This window comes from Erinaceus europaeus, chromosome 7, assembly GCF_950295315.1.
Source record: "Erinaceus europaeus chromosome 7, mEriEur2.1, whole genome shotgun sequence".
Lineage (NCBI taxonomy): Eukaryota > Metazoa > Chordata > Mammalia > Eulipotyphla > Erinaceidae > Erinaceus > Erinaceus europaeus.
The window spans coordinates 110,754,939-110,772,970 of NC_080168.1; the positions used below are offsets into that span (position 1 = coordinate 110,754,939).

Below are 18,032 nucleotides of genomic sequence, written 5' to 3' on the forward strand. Positions count from 1 at the left end.
TCATGCTGTCGTTGTTGGATAGGACAGAGAAATCAAGAGAGGAGGGGAAGACAGAGGGGGAGAGAAAGATAGACACCTGCAGACCTGCTTCACTGCCTGTGAAGCGACTCCCCTGCAGGTGGGGAACTGGGGGCTCGAACCAGGATCCTTATGCCAGTTCTTGCGCTTTGTGCTGTGTGCACTTAACCCACTGTGCTACTGGCCAGCCCACCCTGTACAGGGGCTTCTGTACAGACAGGAAGTTGGCCCCAGGTGTCATGCTGAGGGGCTGGGGACAGGGAGGGTCCCTTGTGTGTTTCATGGTTTAAACTGTAGCAACATTTTTCTTTTAATTGTTTATTTTATTTGTGATTAATTGTAGGTTACAAGATTATAAGATTACAGTGTTTATTTCCATACCACACCTGCCACCAGAGTTCTGTAATCCGCACCCTCCCTTTAGCAATATTTTCTACAATGAAGAAGGGAGAATAATGCCACAAACACCCACAGTCTGGATTTACGGTTTTATTGAGATGCTACTACCAACAGTCTTGCCAACTGTAACATTTTGTTAACTTTGCTCTGGAATTTTGAAGAAGGAATTCAGCAGGTTAGTGCAGATAACACTAAAGCTCCCTTCCCCCAACCTCCACCCTTGAACCTCCACCCGGGACACTTTGCTTCCCCCTTGGGGACACCATGACCAAGACTTTAGAGAGGTTCCTGTGTCTGTATTTCACAGTTTTATCGTGTCTTTATTCATTCTTAAAAAGTACATTACATCTTTATATAATTTATATATTTTAACTTGCTAGAACAGAGAAAAATTGAGGGGAAAGGGGACAGAGAGGGAGTGAAGGGGCTGGGCGGTGGTGACCTGGTTGAGCACACCTATTACAATACGCAGCTCTGTAGTACAGCTTCAGTGTGGTGAAACAATGCTGCAGGTATCTCTCTGTTTCTCTCCCTCTCTCCCTCCCCTTTCCTCCTGACTTCTGTCTGTCTTTATCCAGTAAGATTAAAAAATTAATAATAAAAAAGAGAGTGAAAAAGAAAGATCCTTGCCATACTGCTTTACTGCTTATGAAGCTTCCCCTTTGCAGATGAGAACCAGAGGGCTTGAACCTGGGTCCTTGTACTTTGTAACCTATGCACTCAACTGGATACATCTCTATTCATATAAGTAGTCAATTATGTTGCTCCTGTGTTTTTCTGAAAAGTTGTCCCATGGTTATAATTTAATTTGCAATTTGGTTTTTTAAACTCCACATTTTATTTTGTTATTGAGTTTTTTTAAAAAAACTTTAATTTGAGGAGTCAGGCTGTAGCGCAGCGGGTTAAGCGCAGGTGGCGCAAAGCACAAGGACCGGCATAAGGATCCCGGTTCGAACCCCGGCTCGAATAAAATAAATATAAAAAATAAAAAAATAACAACTTTAATTTGATGGAGAGAAATTGAGAGGGAAAGAGGATAAAGAGAGAGATCAACAGAGACAAAGAGACATTTGTAGCACTACTTCACCACTGTGAAGCTTTCTCCCTACAAGCCAGGGGCTTGAACACAAATCGTTGTGCTTGGTAACATGTGCACTTAACCAGAAGTGCCACCATCTGGCCCCTAACTCCATGTTTTTTTTTTTTTAAGAATTTATTTATTTATGAGAAAGATACGCAGAGAGAGAAAGAACCAGACATCACTCTGGTACATGTGCTGCCTGGGATTGAACTCAGGACCTCATGGTTGAAAATTCAGTGCTTTATCCTTTGCGCCACCTCCCGGACCACCCTAACTCCATGTTTTTTAAAAGTCTTAGTTTAAGATTTTTTGGGGGCCAGGTGGTGGTGCGCCTAGTTAAATGCACATATTACAGTATACAAGGACGTGGGTTCAAGTCCCCGGCCCCCACTGCAGGGAAAAAGCTTCATGAGCCAATGAAGCAGGTCTGTAGGTGTCTTATCTCTCTCCTTTCCTGTCTCCCCCTCCCCCTAAATCTCTCTCTGTCCTGTCAAATAAAATAATGTTTAAAGGGGCCAGGCGGTGGCACACCTGGTTAAGCACACACATTACAGTGCACAAGGATCCAGGTTCAAGCCCCTGATCCCCACGTGCAGGGGGAAAGCTTCACGAGTAGTGAAGCAGGTCTGCAGGTGTCTCTCTTTCTCTCTTGCACGATTTCCCCTCCCCTCACAATTTCTCTCTGTCTCTATTCAAAATAAGTATATTAAAAATTATTTTAAAATAACATTTAAAAAGTAAAATAAAATACAAAGATTTTTGGCAAAGAACTGACAGAGAAGGTGTAGGACAGGAGGCAGAGGGTTGAGCCACACCCTAGGCCACTGTGGGCTAGCCTGAGACGCCAGGGGTTTGTGCTGTACGGACTGTTCTTCAGCACACACTTGTTGAAGTGGCTGAAAAATGGTGATGGGAGTCGAGGAACCCGGGGTGGCTTCCAGATTCCTGGCCCACTGGGACTGACCAGATGACAGGACCTGTCTCCAAAATGAGGACACCAGGTAGAGAAACTGGATCACAGAAACCTGCAGAAGCCATCTCTCTGGGCCAGAAGTGACGAGGCTGCTTTCTCAGGAGTGGCCTTGTGTGGGGAAGCCAATCAAACTTCCGGTTTTCAGGATGGAGAGGTTTGAAGTGTGGGGGAGAAGCTCCAATCCTGCCAGGGGCAGAGGGTTAAGAGGAAAACAAACCAAATCAAAGACTAAGTTTCCTGTGCAGAACAGGAGGGCATCTCGCTGCCCTTGGAGTGGTGGGTGCCCATAGGCCATTAGCCAAGGCAGAGGAGGAGGAAGAGGGTATAATAGTGATTCTAGAATCATAAAAACCTTGTCAGACGCCCACACTCCCAACTTGGCTCCCACTTCATATTCATCAACAAGATGGACGGGCGGGGGTTGTCCAATTGCCTCCTAGGGACTTATTCTTGACCAAATCCTATCTTTCTGCTCAGAGAAGGATGTGAAATATAACCTGATTTCCTGCTTTTAAGACCTGGCCATCACCTCAAAAGGCTGCCCTTAACAATGAGCACTCTCAGAGCTATTTCCACCGCTCCTCCCTACCTCCCTCCCTGCCCTGCCCCAGGCCTAGCCTCTACTCCTTTACCTCACGCCCCGCCCCGCTACCCTTCCTTTCCACCGTCCCCATACATCTCCCCTGCCTCCCAGCACTGATCTCCTGAGCTGAGTCTGGCAGGTCACAGCTGTCTTCTCCTCTGCCTTTGTCCCCCTGTCCAGCCCCTCACCTGAGCCTTCCATAGACTGCCCTCAGCATCCTTTGGGTCCTGGGGAAAGGAAGCCGGACTTTCCTCATGTCACCCCTCACTCAAAGGGACCAGACAGCCTCTTTAGGTTGTCTCCTCCTAAAGGTAAGGAATTACCTACCTTTCATTTTTCTAAATAAAATATTTTTAAAAGATTTTATTTATTCATTTATGAAGAATAATAGGAGGTGAGGAAGAAAGAATTGGACATCACTCTGGTGCATGTGCTGCTGGGGATTGAACTCAGGACTTCATGCTTGAGAGTCCAATGTTTAATCTACTACGCCAACTTCCAAATTACTTACCCACCTTTCAGAAAGGGAGGCACTATGGATCTAAGCCACTCAGCTCCCTTTCTTAAGAGTGCTTATAACTCAGCCTTGTCTTTTTTTTTTTCTTTTTATCATTTTAATTTCTTTACTGGGGAATTAATGTTTTGCATTCAACAGTAAATACAAAAGTTTGTACATGCATATCATTTCTAAGTTTTCTATATAACAATACAACCCCCACTAGGCCCTCTGTCATCCTTCTTGGACCTGTATTTTCCCTCCCACCCACCCCAGAGTCTTTTACTTTGGTGCAATATGCCAATTTCAGCCTTGTCTTCTTATATAAGAGCTATCATCATCATCATCATCATCATCATCGTTATGACAGAGAGGCAGAGAGAGCATGAAAGAGACCATGGCATCAAAGCTTCCTTCAGAGAGGTTGGACCAGGCTCCAACCTGCACTGTGCGTATGGCAAAGCAGGGTACTAAGAGAGCTATTTTGCCAGCCCTGTAAGGACCTTTGAATACCACTAAGTGATGAAGAAGGTGTTGGGGAAATCTTGGGAAAGCTGTCAGCTCACCTCTCCATGAATCTATCATCTGAAGGGACAGTGGCAACCACTGGAAAAGCCCCCTGCCCTCTCCGTCCAACCTCTAGTGTCACGAGAGTGAGTCTCCTCAAACCAGGATGTACCTTTGGACTCCTTGGACCCCTCCCACCTGGTTTCAGCCAGGCTTCTGATTTTTCTGTTCTTTCAGAGGGTTTCTTTGTTTGTTTATTTGTTTGTTTTTTACCAGAGCACTGTTTAGCTTTGGCTTCTGGTGGTGCAGAGGCTTGAACCTGGGACTTTGGAGCCTCAGGCATGAGAAGTCTGTTTGCATAACCATTATGTTATCTACCCTCCCAGGCTTCTGATTTTTCTCAATGCAGTACACCCTGCAGGATACTCTTCCTCAGATGCCCCCACTGGGCAGAGGTTCACCCTCTGTGGACTGACACCTGAAGCATTTGGAGTCTTTTTTTTTTTTTTTTGCCTCCAGACTTATTGCTGGGGCTCGGTGCCTGCACTTCCATTGTTCCTGGAGGATATTTTTTCCCTTTTGTTGTCCTTGTTGTTTATCGTTGTTGTTATAGTTATTGCTATCATTGTTGTTGGATAGGACAGAGAGAATCGAGAGAGGAGGGGAAGACAGAGAAGGGAAGAAAGACACCTGCAGACCTGCTTCACTGCCTATGAAGTGAACCCCCTGCAAGTGGGGATCCTTATGCTAGTCCTTGAGCTTCACACCACCTGTGCTTAACCCACTGTGCCACCGCCCAGCCCCCGCAGATAGAGTCTTTAAGGGGCCACAAAGTCACAGGACTTTTCCAGCTAACCAAAGCTCTTCCTGTTGGGACAATTCCCGAGATTTTTTTTTTTCCTTATCTGAACTGTTCAATTACTCTGCAACAAGCACACATAGTTACTTATACTGTTAAGAAGACAATAAAACTTTAGAAAGAAGCAGAGTTAAAAGGACAGCTGTAGGTAGCACAGCAGGTTAAGCATAGGTGGCGCAAAGCGCAAGGACCCGCATAAGGATCCTAGTTTGAGCCCCCTGGCTCCTCACCTGCAGGAGAGTCACTTCACCAGTGGTGAAGCAGGTCTGCAGGTGTCTTTCTCTCCCCGTCTCTGTCTTCCCCTCCTTTCTCCATTTCACTCTGTCCTATATAATAACAATGACATCAATAATAACTACAACAACAACAACAAAACACAAACAAGGGCAACAAAAGGGAATTAAAAAAAAAAAAAAAAAAGGACGGCTGTTGAAGGCCATGGTGGTAGCTGCTGATCTGGCAAGAGAGCCGAAACTAGGTGAGCAACCTGAGAATGTTCTGGAAAGTCAAGGGCCACCCCAGGGCCTTTTGAGAACAAGGACACCTCAAGGCTTGATCAACAGAGGGCACAGAAATGGGTCGTGTGTGGTGACACATGACCTAGATGGACAAATTCTTTCCATACTCATAAAACTCACAACTACCAACGTGACAGGCAGCCTTTGGGCTTTTTCCTTTAGAACCATTTTAGCATTCCACTTCTCAGCCTTCTATAAAGCATGACTAGCCACCCTGTTGATAATTAGTGACTCAGCTAGTAATTATTAAACAAGAAGGAATCAGAAATGGGCTGCCATACACAGAAACTGAATTCTTCATGTTCTTAATGCTAAACTTGAAGGTCAAAGACTGGGAAGGTGAGAAACAGCAGTGCTTATTTTCCCCTTTTCTTTATTTAAAAAATGTTTCTTTCCTTTTAGGGCCAGGTGGTGGCACACTTGGTTGAGTGCATACATTCCAGAACACAAGGACCCAGGTTCAAAATCCCAGCCCCTACCTGCAGAGAGGAAGCTTCACAAGCGATGAAGCAGTATGGCAGGTATCTTTCTCTCCCTTTCTTTTTCTTTTCTTTTTAGTTTCTTTATTTTATTTTATTTTATTTTATTGCCTCCAGGGTTGTTGTTGGGGCTCGGTGCCAGCACTGTGAATCCACTGCTCCTAGAAGCCATCCCCCCATTTTTATTGACCTTGTTCCTCTTGTTGTTATTATTGTTATTGATGTCATTGTTGTTGGATAGGAAAGAGAAATGGAGAGAGAAAGGGAAGACAGAGAGGAGGAGAGAAACATAGACACCTGCAGACCTGCTTCACCGCTTATGAAATGACCTCCTTACAGGTCTTTCCCAGCTTCCATTCTTGGCATAAGGATCCTTGAGGTTTTTCTTTTTCTTTTTTTTCCCCTTTCCTTTCTTTCTTTCTCTTTTTCTTTCTTTCTTTTTTTTTTTCCTGTAGTCCTTTTGATATCAGATGGAGCAGCTGGGGCTTCTACTCAAGGACTAGTTTCTCTCAAGAATTTAGGTTCTAGTTTAAAATTAAGCCAGCTTGCATTTTATTTCATGGTATAGTTTATATGTCTTAATATAAAATGTGACATTTAAAACCGTTTGTGCAGCTTGGTTGGTGGTGTAGTGGTAGAGTTCTGAACTTGTAAGCATGAGATCCTGAGTTCAGTTCAGGGGACTGCATATGCCAGAGTGATGCTATGATCTCAATATATCTTTCTCTCTTAATAAAGTAAATTATTGCTGTTGTTGCCACTAGGGTTATTGCTGGGACTTGGTGCCTGCATGACAAATCCACTATTCCTGGTGGCCATTTTTTCTTTCTTTCTTTAAAAAAGAATATATTTTTAATTTTTTTTCACTTTTATTTATTCCTTTTTGCTGCCCTTGTTGTTTTATTGTTGTAGTTATTATTGTTGTTATTGATGTCATTATTGTTGGATAGGACAGAGAGAAATAGAGAGAGATGGGGAAGACAGAGAGGGGGAGAGAAAGATAGACACCTGCAGACCTGCTTCACTCCCTGTGAAGGGACTCCCCTGCAGGTGGGGACCCCGGGGCTCGAACCGGGATCCTCACGCTGGTCCTTGCGCTTTAGCACTACCACACGACTCTCTATTTTTTTTTTTTTTTTACCAGAGCACTGGTCAGCTCTGGTTTATGGTGGTGCAGGGGATTGAACCTGGGACATTGGAGCCTCAGACATGAGCATCTCTTTGCATAACCATTATGCTATCTACCCCTGCCTTTAAAATAACTTTTAACATGAGTCTTTTATTTTATTTTCTTTGCCTCCAGGGTTATTGCTGGGGCTTGGTCCCTGCACTATGAATCCACTGCTCCTGGAGGCCATTTTTTCTCTTTTGTTGCCCTTGTTGTTTATCGTTGTTGTTGTTACTTTATTGTTGCTATTGCTGTCGTTGTTGTTGGATAGGACAGAAAGAAATCGAGAGAGGAGAGAAACACAGAGAAGGGGAAAGAAAGATAGACACCTGCTTCACCGCTTGTGAAGTGACCCCTTGCAGGTGGGAAGCCAGGGACTCGAACCAGGATTCTTACACCAGTCTTTGTGCTTTGCACCATGTGCGTTTAACCCGCTGTGCTACTGCCTGGCCCCCGAGTCTTTTATTATTTTATTTTATTTTATTTTTATTAGATAGAGACAGAGAGAAATTTGGGGGGATCAAGAGGGAAAGAGACAGAGAGAAACACCTGCAGCCCTGCTTCACCACTAGTGAAGCTTTCACCGTGCAGGGAAGGACCAGGGCCTTGAACCTGGGTCCTTGTACACTGTAATGTGTGCTTAACCAGGTGATCCGGTGAGCCACCTCCTGGCCCCACCTTTTTTTTTTTTTTTATTGAACAGGTCAGAGAGAAATTGAGAGGGGAGAGACACCTGAAATGCTTGCTTCACCACTTGTGAAGCTTCCGCCTTGCAGGTGGGGAGTGGGGGCTCGAACCTGGGTCTTTGTGCATGACAATATGTGCACTTAGTCAGGTGCACTACCACCCAGCCCTCATAACAAAATAAATCTTTAATAATAAAGTTGTCATTTAAAATTCTCAGTGGTCCTCAGGCATCTGACATCTCCATCACACACGCACTGGCTGAGGCATTGAAGGTCAGTCACCAGACTTCTGGGCCTCTGTTTCCTCCCTCCCTCAATTTGGAAAAAGTGGCTGGGGGAGATAGCTCAACTGGTAAAGCACTGGACTTTCCTTCCTGAGGCTCCCAGTTGGATTTCCTGCCACCGCCTGGCCCCAGCCTCTCCCAGTTTTAATAAGGACCAGGTTCAACTCTGTAATTCAGTCAGTCCCCTGGCTCTGGCGCTCCAGTGGGGATCACTCAAGACAGCCCCTACCAGCGCCTTGCTGGATGTGTGTGGCCCCCACCACAAATCCCACATATACAGGTATGCAGGGTTCGACCCAGCATTTCCTTGGCACCACCCTAGTGGCCTCAAAGTCCAGCCCAGGGGGCAGCCTTCTAGGTGGGCCTTCCAAGGGCCAGGGTGTTATGGGCAGGGAGGTATTCCACTTCCTAGGCCTCACCCCACCTGAACCAGGATTCCAGGCACCTCTCCCAGTTTGGAAAGCAGATTATTTACAGTTTATTTTTTGACACCAGATCATCGTTGCCCAAGTTTCATCAATTTGTCACTGTTTTTATTGTCAGCAATTGCCCATAACTGGAGCACATTTAAAATGTCATTGATCTTGGTATTACAGTGTCATAATCTGACAGTAATAGGTGTAGCCAGCACAGGAAGCCCAGGCCCTGAGATTGATGGCGTTCAGTGCACCAATTATATTCTGTCCATCTAAGTGATAAAAGAGTACGTAGGAGGCATTCAATAGATAAATTAGATATCGCTCCCAATTATGTCCCTTTATTTTATGGAGTCAGATGCTTCACTTAGAACTTTTTTTTTCTTCTTTTGGCCTGGAAAGGGGGTGCTACTTGACTCCCAAAGACCAGGGCTGTTCCCCTGCCCTGCCCCACCTTGGATCTGGGATCTGACCCTCTTCCCTCCCTGTCTTGAAGTGCCTCACCTGGAACTTCTCCAGAATTCACCAGGGTCTCCCCAGTGTGATGAGTGGGTACAGATGTGGAAAGAAGATTCGGAGGTGCCCTGTTGTCTGGGGGAGGGTTTATCCCAGGCCTTGGGGAAGGACTGGGAGGGTGTATGTTGGTGCCTTTGCTAAGCACCTCCTGGACAGGAGCTGGGAGGCGAGTTACTTACCATCTTCCACACCCAGCACCAGTAGAGTCTGAGCATTAGACTGGGCCTGGGAAGAGAAAGAGGAGGAGCAATAGCAAAGAGTTTTTTTAGGTTCTTAGGAAGTGAGCTTATCTCTCCCTGTGCCTCCACTCAGAAGAACTTTCCTCCAGAACCTGTCCCATCCCCCACCATACCAGCCCACATCAAAAGCCTTCCTCAGCTCAACTTCCAAATTTGCCACTGTGGTAGGAAACAGACTCCAGCTTTCTTGGGGAGGCAGCAGGCTCCCTGCTGGAGAATAAGCCCCAGAAGTTCTCTCTCTGTTTTAAGATTTATTCATTTATTTTAAAGAGAGAGGGAGACAGAAATAAGAGACTAGAATACTGCTCACCTCTGGCTTATGGTAGTGCTGAGGATTGAACCTAGAACACTGGGGCCTCAGACATATTCTAACACTGTGTTCTAACAGGTTGAACTATTTTTCCCAACCCCAGCAATTTTTTTCCCAGATGAATGTTCCCTGGCCAGAAAGGAGATAATGAAGGATTCAGGGAAGCAGGAGTGTGTGTGTGTGGGGGGGGTGGCTTTGGGGCTGATTTATATAAACACCTTAAATTCCAAGAACAGTATTGCAGTCTTGGCCCAACTAGACCCAGTTCTCCTTACCCAACCCCACCTCTCACTCATGTTCCCCTGAGGCCAGAAAAAAACCACAAGAACTGGGGAGACAGCATAATGGTTGAGCAAAAGACTCAAAATGCCTGAGGCTCTGAGGTCTCAGGTTCTATCCTCAGCACCACTATAAACTAAAGTTGAACAGTACCTGGATAAAAACAAAAACATAACAGAAGGAAACTCGGAGGCCACTGAAGTACCAGTGATCGGGTGCATTTATCAAGCTTTCCAAGAGCAAGCGTCTGCAGGCTGACCCGCTCCCTGCAGCCTGTTGCCATCTCAACTGAGATAAATAATCCTGGCACTAAGTGCCCAGCTCCACTGAGGGGAAGTGGTTCTGAAGGGGTGAAACCTGAGACCACGGATCAGGGGAGGAGAGATGATGGTGGCCCTCACAAGAGGATGAGAAGCCAACACCCCGGAGGCTCCTCAGGTTCGGGTGATAGATGTATTTCTGGAGCGGTGGATGGCACTACAAGTGAGATGTTTATAGAGAATGAGTGTGATTTAAACAACATTGGAGCTGATAAACAGCAGCCAGCTGGGGGAGGGGTGGGGGGGAGGACCAGGGAGGGGTGGAGGAATCAAAGGCCTGGAGGCCCCCAGTGTTAAGTAGCTGTCTGAAGTGTTGCCCCTCACTTGTCTCTAAGAGCTGGCTCTGAGGTAGGTCCCTGAGGGTGGCTCAGTGAACACTGACCGGAGTGCAGGCTCCAGCTGAGAGCCTTCAGTGACTGTCCATCACTCGCTCTGCCCTTCCCTCCCCACCTTGGGGGTCCTGGATCTAGGCAGGGCCACTCAGCTGACTGGGGCCTGGGTGCCCAGACAGAATCTGGGGCCAGCTCCATCCCCAAACTGGAGAACCTATAGGGACCTGCAAAAGACTGGCAAAGCACCTCACTTGGATGGTGTGCCTCTGTGCCATGTGTGCAGCCCAGGTTCAAGACCAGCCTGGACCACATTGAAGGAAACTTGAGTGCAGTGGTCTCTTTCACTCTCTCCGTGCCTTCCCTGATGAAAGGAAACAGGGAAGATCCCCATCTGCAGCAGGGCTGTTTCACAAGTGGTGAAATGGGTCTGCAGGTGTCTCTCTTTCTCCCTTTCTGTCTTCCCCTCCCCTCTCAATTTCTCTCTGTCCTACTGAATAAAATAGGAAAAAAGGGGGGGCTGGCTGTCAGGAGCAGTGGATTTGTACTGCTGACACTGCACTAAGGACCCAGAAGGCAAAAAAAAAAAAGAAAGGTCTTTTTTCTTTTAACTTTATTTTTATATTTTAGATAGAAAGAAATCCAGAGATAGAAAGAGGAGCTAAAGAGGGGCAGAGAGGGGGCCAACCTGGTTAAGCACTCAAGTTACAATGCACAAGGATGAAGGTTCAAGCCCCTGGTCCCCGCCTGCAGGGGGAAAACTTCTCGAGTGGTGAAGCTGTGCTGCAGGTGTCTCTCTGTCTCTCTCCCTCTCTCCCTCCCCCCTCCCCTCTCGATTTCTTTCTGTCTCTAGCTAGTAAGTAAGTAAATAAATAAATAAATAAATACATATTTTTAAAAGAACACTTGCAAAAAAAAAGAGGGACAGAGAAGATGGGGGAGATAACATAATAGTTATGCAAAGAGACTCTCATGTTTGAGGCTTCAAAGTCACAGGTTCAATCCCCCCCAAACCAGAGCTGAGAAGTGCTCTGGTAATAAATGAATGAATGAATAAATAAATAAATAAATAAATAAATAAATAAATAAGGAGGGGTGGAGAGGAGAGAGAAATCTGCAGACCTGCTTCATTACAGATCATGGGTGTGAGTCCTGGGTCAAGGTAATGGACATTATTAGTACAAAACACAGTTTAGGGGGTTACAAAAATGGGGGAGATTCAGCTAGCAAAGGGACTAGCCCACCTTTAGCTCCCCCCTCCTCCCATCATGTGGAAAACTTAGCCTTGAGCTGGGATTTCATCATCCCCATGACCAAAGACTGAGATATAACACCAAAGGACTATTTCAGGCAAGAATTGAGTGGTTGGACATGAGAGCTGGGCTGGTGGTACAGAGGCCACTGAAGAGGGGGAGAATGGTTGAGATACAGCAGAGACACCAGCTCCTAGATGTGGCAAAAGACAGAGGTGGGGCTACAAAGACAGAAGGAAGCCTTTGTATGCACGTGGGGACAGGGACCATCATCCATTGTCATGACAGAGAAGAGCTGCACTTGAAATACTAGGAATCTGAGTCAGACACCAAGAAAGAATTCTTGACATACAACATGTGGAGGCTTACATGAGGCTATGAATACTAAGATTATAACGAAGAGAGAACTGGGTACTTGTCCTGAAGAAGGGAGGGAGACTTACTTGTCACTCTATAATGTTTTTTTCTGCCTGCCCCCCTTTTTTTCTGACCATGCACATTTTTTTACTTCCTATCTGAAAAAAACAAAACAAAATAAAATAAAATCAGAGGAAAGCAGCAACAGCTAAGAGATCTAGAGCGTTAGGTCTAGAGTAACAGATCAGCTATTTCCCCAATTGCCCGAATGGGTAAAGTACATTCCCTGCCCCAGGGTCCAAGCCCAACACTACATATGACAGAGTGAGTGCTGTTGTCTCTTGTATGTGCTCTCATAAACTAAATACTATTTATTAAAAAAAGAAAAGAAGGGAGTTAGGCTGTAGTGCAGTGAGTTAAGCGCAGGTGGCGCAAAGCCCAAGGACCGGCATAAGGATCCCGGTTCGAGCCCTGGCTCCCACCTGCAGGGAAGTCGCTTCACAGGCGGTGAAGCAGGTCTGCAGGTGTCTATCTTTCTCTCCCCCTCTGTCTTCCCCCTTCTCTCTCCATTTCTCTCTGTCCTATCCAACAATGATGACAACACTCATAACTACAACAATAAAACAACAAGAGCAACAAAAGGGAATAGATAAATAAAATTAAATAAATAAATAAATAAATAAATAAGAAAAGACAATGGTGTATTTCACCAAAGTAAAGGACTCTGGGGTGGGGCGGGAGGGGTCAGGTCCTGGAACATGATGTGAGAGGACCTAGAGGGGGTTGAATTGTTCTGTAGAAAATTGAGAAATGTTATATATGTACAAATTACTGTATTTTATTTTTTGTTACTGTATTTTATTGTTGACCATTAAGCCATTTCTCCAAAAAAATAATGGAAAAAATTATTTTTAAAAAAGAAACAAAAATAGAAATAAAAAAGAAAGAAAAATAAATGCTACTTATTTACTTACTTATTGCCAAAGTGTTGTTCAACTCTGGCTTACAGTGGTGTGGGGGGATTGAACCTGGGACTTTGGAGTCTCCGACATGAGAGACTTTTTCATAACCATTATGCTATCTCCCCCACCCAATACACACACACACACACACACACACAGCTTGGCCTTCACTGCTCTGGATAAGCTTTTGTTTCAGATAGAAAAGGAATGAAAATAATCTACCTGTAGAGCACACACATCACCATGTACAAGAACCTGGGTTCAAGCCCCTTGTTCTCACTTGCACTGGGGAAACTTCAGAAGTGGTGGAGCAGTGCTACAGGTGTCTTTCTCACTATCTCTCTCCCTCTCTCTGTCTCTTACCCTCAATCAATCAATCAATCAATATTTTTAAAAATCAGATAAAAGAAAATGAGTGGGGGTCAGGCAGTAGCTCAGCGGGTTAAGCGCACATGGCACAAAGTGCAACGACTGGCATGAGGATCCCGGTTCAAGCCCCCAGCTCCCCACCTGCAGGACAGTCACTTCACAAGTGGTGAAGCAGGTCTACAGGTGTCTCTCTTTCTCCCTCTCTGTCTTGCCCTCCTCTCTCCATTTCTCTCTGTCCTATCCAACAACAACAATAACAATAATGACAACAACAAGGGCAACAACATGGGAAAAAAAGACCTCCAGGAGCAGTGGATATGTAATGCAGGCACCAAGGCCCAGCAATAACCCTGGAGGCAGAAAAAGAAAGAAACAAAGAAAGACTTCCAGAAGTGGGACTACAGAGCAGCAGCAGCTGTGTTTCTCTCCTCTCCTCTCTTGGGTCAACTAGAAATACCAAAGGACACCACCTGGTACCACAACAAAACAAGACTAGAACGACTTCAGGAATCCACCAAATCATCGGTGAGTGCAAACACGTGTGGCTTGTGGACAGAGAGATGCCTAGGGAGAGATTAAGTGGCTGGTAACAGTCCAGCAGTTTACCAGTTGAGACACCACCTCCAGTCTGTTTCACCAACAAGGGGACAGCTGAAGGGAGGAGAGGACTCCCCTGAGACTCACAAAATGCAACTGTGAGTCTCCATTGCTACTGCCCTCAGAAACTGGAACAGCAGGCCCTGTGCTGACACCAGGGGACAGAGAACTAATGAGGAAACTTAGGAGAAGATTTGTACCTTGGTGGCCTAGTGGTGGGGCTGTGAAAGTCTCTTTGCGTAATCACTGGATTATCTCTGCCCCACCCTGCTTTATCTCTTGGTCAGGAGTCAGTGATTAAGCTCAGAAGCCTACTTATAGTTTAAAAGCCCTCAGGCTCCCACAGCCTACAGGGAAGAAAAAGAACAAAAGAGGCTTTTAAAGCCACTGAGCTCCAACTCAGGGGTTAAAATAATATTGAAACAACTGTCAATTTCCACAACTGTGAACCCTTTAATTACCTTACTTAGACACAAGTCAATCCAGGCAAGAGTGATCAGTAATTTGAAAAGTACTGAAAGAGGGACCTCATAGCATATTATATATCAGATACTTAGAGGAAAATATTGGCAGAACTCTTTTCCACATCAATTTTAAAGATATCTTCAGTGAAACAAATCCAGTTACAAAGAAGACTAAGGCAAGCATAAACCTATGGGACTACATCAAATTAAAAAGCTTCTGCACAGCAAAAAAAAAAAAAAAAACAAAAACCCACTACCCAAACCAAGAGATCCCTCCGAATAGGAGATCTTTACATGCCATACATCAGACAAGAGGCTAATAACCAGAATATATAAAGATCTTGCCAAACTCAACAACAAGAAAACAAATAACCCCCTCCAAAAATGGGGGGAGGACATGGACAGAATACTCACCGCAGAAGAGATCCAAAGGGCCAAGAAACTCATGAAAAAATGCTACAAGATGGGGGTTGGGCGGTGGCGCAGTGGGTTAAGCACATGTGGCGCAAAGTGCAAGGACCAGCATAAGGATTCCGGTTCAAGCCCCCAGCTCCCCACCTGCAGGGGAATCGCTTCACAGGTGGTGAAGCAGGTCTGCAGGTGTCTATCTTTCTCTCCCCCTCTCTGTCTTCCCCTCCTCTCTCCATTTCTCTCTGTCCTATCCAACAATGAACAACATCAACAATGGCAATAATAATAACCACAACGAGGCTACAATAACAAGGGCAACAAAAAGGGGGAAAAATGACCTCCAGGAGCAGTGGATTCATGGTGCAGGCACCCAGCCCAGCAATAAACCTGGAGGAAAAAAAAATGCTATAAGTCTTTGATTGTCATAGAAATGCAAATAAAGACAACAATGAGATACCACTTCACTCCTGTGAGAATGTCATACATCAGAAAAGGTAACAGCAGCAAATGCTGGAAAGGTTGTGGGGTCAAAGGAACCCTCCTGCACTGCTGGTGGGAATGTCAATTGGTTCAACCTCTGTGGAGAACAGTCTGGAGAACTCTCAGTCTGGAGAAATGGACCTCCCCTATGATCCTCCAATTCCTCTCCTGGGGTTATATCCTAAGGAACCCAACACACCCATCTAAAAAGATCTGTGTACACATATGTTCTTAGTAGTACAATTTGTAATAGCCAAAACCTGGAAGCAACCCAGGTGTCCAACAACAAATGAGTGGCTGAGCAAGTTGTGGTATACATATACAATGGAATACTACTCAGCTATAAAAAATGGAGACTTCATGGTCTGGGAGGTGGCGCAGTAGATAAAGCATTGGACTCTCAAGCTGAGAATCCCTGGCAGCACATGTACCAGAGTGATGTCTGGTTCTTTCTCTCTCTTCTCCTATCTTTCTCATTAATAAATAAATAAATAAAATATTTTTTAAAAAATGGTGACTTCACCGTTTTCAGTTGATTTTGCATGGACCTTGAAAAAATCATGTTAAGTGAAGTAAGTCAGAAACAGAAGGATGAATATGGGATGATCTCACTCTCAGGCAGAAGTTGAAAAACAAGATCAGAAAACACAAGTAGAACCTGAACTGGAATTGGCATATTGCACCAAAGTAAAAGACTCTGGGGTGGGTGGGTGGGGAGAATACAGATCCAAGGAGGATGACAGAGGACCTAGTGGGGGTTGTATTGTTATATGGAAAACTGGGAAATGTTATGCATGTACAAATTATTGTATTTACTGTTGAATGTAAAACATTAATTCCCCAATAAAAAGTTTAAAAAAAAAAGACTCTGGGGTGGGGTGGGGGGAGAATACAGGTCCAAGAAGGATAACAGAGGACCTAGTGGGGGTTGTATTGTTATATGGAAAACTAAGAAATGTTATGTACAAACAATTGTATTTATTGTTGAATATAAAACATTAATTCCCCAATAAAGAAATTTTAAAAAGAAGGAAAGAAAGAGAGAAAAGAAAGAAAGAAAGAAAGAAAGAGAGAAAGAGAGAAAGAAGAGGCATTAGAGGCAGAGAAAGAGAGAGAGATAGCATGGCACTGAAGCTTCCTTGGCATCATAGTGCTCCCCTGTGTTATATTAAGGGCTGGAACCTGCGTGGTGCACATAGCACAGCAGGTACCCTCCCAGTAAGCTATTATGCCTGCTGAAATAAATCTATTTTATTGTCTTTATTCATTTATTGGCTAGAGACAGCCAGAAATTGAGAGGAAGGGGGAGAGAAACAGACAGACAGACAGACAAACACCTGCAGATCTGCTTCAGTACTTGTGAAACTTTCCCCCCCTGCAGGTGGAAATCCGGGGCTTGAACCCAGGTCATTGTGCATGGTAGCATGCACACAGCCAGGTGCACTACCACCTGGCCCAGCAAATATATATTTAAAAAAGAGGGGGTCAGGGGAGTCGGGTGGTAGCGCAGTGGGTTAAGCACACGTGGTGCAAAGCACAAGGACTGGCATAAGGATCCTGGTTTAAGCACCTGGCTCCCCACCTGCAGGGGAGTCACTTCACAGGCAATGAAGCAGGTCTGCAGGTGTCTGTCTTTCTCTCCCCCTCTCTGTCTTCCCCTCCTCTCTCCATTTCTCTCTGTCCTATGCAACAACGACGACATCAACAATAATAACTACAACAACAATAAAAACAAGGGCAACAAAAAGGAAATAAATTAAAAAATACTTTTAAAAAGAGGGGGTCGGGCAGTAGCACACCAAGTTAAGCACACAAGTACAAAGCACAAGGACCTGCACAAGGAGCCTCTGGCTCCCCACCTTTGGGGGAGAGGGGGTTGCTTCAAAAGCGGTGAAGCAGATATATAGGTATCTTTCTCTCCCCTTCTCTATCTTCACCTCCTCTCTTTTTCTCTCTGTCCTATCCAACAACAACAATAACGAAAATGTGCTAGCTACACACACACACACACACACACACACACACACACACACACACACACACACCCTGACTTCATTTCTGCTGTTCCTAGGGAGCCTGAGCCCACTGCTAGTCCAGTCAGCAGCTGCAGGGGCTGTTGGGAACAAGCAGCCTAAGTGCTTCCATCTGTAAAATGGAGACTTGGCACTAGATTACCTGTAGGGGTTCTCCCTGTCTCACTGTTCCTGCTCCCTTCCTGGTCTCTCCCTCTACGTCCTCTCTTTCCCCCTCCTTTAAGTCCTCCACAGGTAACCCATTTTCTCCACAATTCCACTTCATCTTCTTCGTGCTCCATTATGTAGTTGTTTATTTATTTATTTACTTATTTTTACGCCAGAGGACTGCTCACCTCTGGCATATGACAGTGCAGGAGAATTGAAGCTGGGACTTTGGAGCCTCCTTCAGGCATGAGAGTCTCTTTGTATAACCATTATACTGTCCTTATTTTATTTTATTTTTAGATCGCGACAGAGTAATCAGAGAGCGAAAGAGACCACAGCACCGAAGCTTCCTTCAATGCAGTGTAGGCTGGGCTCGAACCTGGGCCTTGCACATGGCAAAGCAGCGCACCATCCAAGTGAGCAGTTTCTCTTGCCCCTCTGCTTCTGGCTCTTCCTCCCCCGCTGCGGGTCGAGGCCCTTCTCCTTCCCAGGCGCCTCC

General features: G+C 45.3%; 1 long non-coding RNA gene across 1 annotated transcript in view; it reads right to left on the reverse strand.

Moving 5' to 3' along the window:
- Nucleotides 1-492: 492 nt before the first annotated feature.
- The window catches only part of LOC132539498 (uncharacterized), a 41,481-nt gene continuing 23,941 nt past the window's right edge, over nt 493-18,032 (reverse strand). Inside the window, exons 2-4 of the long non-coding RNA XR_009550830.1 lie at nt 9,163-9,208; nt 1,418-2,654; nt 493-1,284 (exon numbers count right to left, since the gene is read on the reverse strand). This is a non-coding gene — a long non-coding RNA (uncharacterized LOC132539498). The remainder of the gene's footprint in view (nt 1,285-1,417; nt 2,655-9,162; nt 9,209-18,032) is intronic.